This window comes from Panthera tigris, chromosome B4, assembly GCF_018350195.1.
Source record: "Panthera tigris isolate Pti1 chromosome B4, P.tigris_Pti1_mat1.1, whole genome shotgun sequence".
In the NCBI taxonomy this organism is placed as follows: domain Eukaryota; kingdom Metazoa; phylum Chordata; class Mammalia; order Carnivora; family Felidae; genus Panthera; species Panthera tigris.
In genome coordinates this window covers 91,526,585-91,529,807 of record NC_056666.1, presented here as the reverse complement: position 1 = coordinate 91,529,807, position 3,223 = coordinate 91,526,585, and the positions used below count along the sequence as shown (strand labels likewise).

Sequence of the window (3,223 nt, the reverse complement as noted above, 5' to 3'; positions counted from 1 at the left end):
ATAGATCTTTTACCTCTTTGGTAAGGTTTATTCCTAGGTATTTTATGGTTTTCAGTGTCAGTGGAAATGGGATCGATTCCTTGATTTCTCTTTCTGCTCTGCTGCCTCATTATTGGTGTAGAGAAATGCAAACAATTTCTGTACGTTGATTTTATATTCTGCGACTTTGTTGAATTCATGGATCAGTTCTAGCAGTTTTTTAGTGGATTTTGGTGGAGTCTTCCGGGTTTTCCAAGTGCATTCAACTATATATGAATCAGAATAGATTAATACTCCCTTTTTATCATTACACTTATCTAAAAAATTGCCAGGAGACCACAAGGCAGGATTTGCTTTAAGACCAACACACAGAGTTAGTTGGTGACTAATGGTGCTGGGACTTGCAGGGCCAGGCCATAGTAGCATTTAGCTAAAATGTCAAAACCATGAAGAAGAAAGTCCAGGTTTGAGGCAGTAGGTCTGCAGCACCTGCTGTGAAACCTCCTCGATGTGACTGCATAGCTCCATCCTTGAACATTTGCAGGGTGATCACCACTGAGGGAGAACTTAGCTGTAGGTGGGCATTCTTGGAGCCCAATATGTAAGCACAGTGACTGGGTGGGGGCAATAGGAGTTGGGGAGTGGGCGGTCAGCAGGATACCTGCTGACATGGCCATAATGGTTCCAGCCACCATGCCTATAGTAACACTGGTGCCCCTAAGTGGAGAGATGGGAACAGGGTACACTGTCACTAACATGTCATTGGGCTGTACCACCATGGTGTGGTGGATGATGTGAGGGGGTCCTGCATACAGTGGCTGTGTGTGGTACATGGCCTTGCTGTACACAGGGACTCTGCTGGGGATAAGTGCTTCCACATGGGGTACACAGTGGTCTGGTAGGTGTTGGGGGAGCAGGAATATGGTGGCACTGTCATGCTGGTGGGGGAACAGGATGCTTTGTAAGGGGTGTTAGGAATGTAACCTATTTGGAAGGTAGGATTCACTCCAGGGCACATGTTGAGAGTAGGCAGGAGCTGTGGCTCCATAGCCCATGGGGAAATCAGCTGGATAATAATTGCTTTGACATTTGCATAGGGAACCCCAAAAGAACCAGGACTATAAACAGGATTCATGATTTCAAGAACAGACCATATTGGAGGCAGCTTAGGCTTCAATGACCAATGCACACCAGCCCAGGGCAGGCTCAGGGAGGGGCCAGCACACTGGAGGCCCTCTCCAATGGTGGGCTGAGCCAGGAGGCCCCCATCTCTGCCACCGCCTCTCTGGCTAGTGCTTGCAGTCACTCTGGTCTGCCTAGTCTGCCTCTCCTCCTGGCCTGCAAAGTTTCTACTGAAAAATCATCTGACGGCCTTACAGTGTTACCCTTGTATGTAACAATTTGCTTTTCTCTTGCTGCTTTTAAGTTTCTCTTTATCTTTAATTTTTGCCATTTTAATTATTATGAGTATTGGTGTGGACATCCTTGCATTTGTCTTATTTGGGGCTCTCTGTATATGCTGAAACTGGATGTTTGTTTCCTTCTCAAGTTAAGGAGGTGGTCAGATTGTATTGTTTCATATAAGTTTTTTACCCTTTTACCTCTCTTCTTCTTTAGGAATCCTTATAATGTGGGTGCTTCATGTCGTCACAGAGATACCTTAACCTAGCCTAATCTTGTTTTTATATTCTTTTTCTTTTTGCAGTTCAGGTTGGTTTTCTTTCCACTATTTCATAGTGCTGATCCATCTTCCTGCATTCTTTAATATGCTGTTGATTCCCTCCAGCTTGTTTTAATTTCAGTTCTTGTGTTCATCAACTATGGCTGGTTCATTTTTATGTTTTTGACCTTCTGCTGAAGGTCCTGCTGAAGTCCTCACTAATTTCACTCACTCTTCTCTTATTTCAGTGGATATCTTTAAGTCCATTACTTTGAACTCTTTATCAAATATGTTGCTTGCCTCCATTTTATTTAGCTCTTCTACTGGGAATTTGTCATGTTCCTTCGTTTGGATATTATTCCTGTCTCCTCCTTTTGTCTGAATCCTGTTTGTTACTATACATTGTGTAGGACAGCTATGTCCCCTGGCCTCGTAAGTAATGGGCTTATATAAAAGGTCTCTTGTGGTGACTAGAAGCATAATCCCCCCTGGTCACCAGAACTAAACATTCAAAAAGTATCCCCTGTGTGGGTTGCATGAGCCCTCTTGTTGTGGATGAGCCGCAACTACTCTGGGAGCACTGATGGACAGGGCTTGCCCCGGAGCAGCTAAATAAGAAACCCAGATATAGCTACAGCAGGCATGCTGGTGGATGTGGCTTGCTGCCCCCATGTCCCCAGGGTGGGAGTTGACCTAACTGTGTGCCTAACTTGCTGTTGACAGCAAGGACTGCCTGCCAAGTATGGCAGGGCAGTAGTCACTCCGAGGGAACACCAGAGAAGCTACTTGCTGGTGTGGTAGAGAGGGAGCCACATGGGAGGACCACCTGCCAGTGTGAGTGGGTTCGGTCCACAGGGAAATACCTAGGTGGGCCAAGCAGTGCTAGCAATGTAGATAGATCGTGTCAGTACTAGTTCCAGTAAGCAGCTATCTGGCTAGGCAAACAAGAAGGAAAGAAAATGGTACATCCATTCCCAGAGACATCCTTGAAAATTCCTGCCTCTCTAGCACATATACTAAATTAGTCAGTGAATCACCTTCACATACACTGCAGCTGTTTTTCAAACTGGTGATTCATGCTAGGTCTCAGGACAAGTGATATACAGTGCTGGCCCTTTAACAGCAGAGACTTGGTTTAAGCCTGTAGCTCCCCCAGAGTTATGCACTCCTGATTTTTCAAGGGCCGACGCTATACGGAATTGCCACCACAGTCTACTTCCTCAAGGCCAGCAGGTCCAGTTTGAGTATTAATCCTATTCCTTCTCAGGGAATGTCTGTGATATCCTTCTCATGTGAGGTTGCTGTTGGACTGCAGAATTTTATTCTATACTGCATATCATAGCAACTACATTCTAAATGAAAACTTTTTATGCCATTAGTTGTATAAGATCTCTGATTCTGAGGTAATTTTCAGAGTAAGTTGCATTACATGATGGTCTTGCGTAAGTTTGTCCTTGGGTGGAGGTGAGGTCAAGATCCTCCTACTCTACCATCATTTTCTCTATCAATATTTCTAGGATTTTTATGGTTCCAAGACTTAACATTAAAGTCTTTAATCCATTTTTAGTTTAATTTTCTTTATGG

General features: G+C 44.4%; 1 pseudogene; it reads right to left on the bottom strand.

Annotated features, from left to right (window-relative positions):
• Positions 1–528: 528 nt before the first annotated feature.
• LOC102963196 lies at positions 529–1,114 on the bottom strand (annotated as a pseudogene).
• Positions 1,115–3,223: the final 2,109 nt, after the last annotated feature.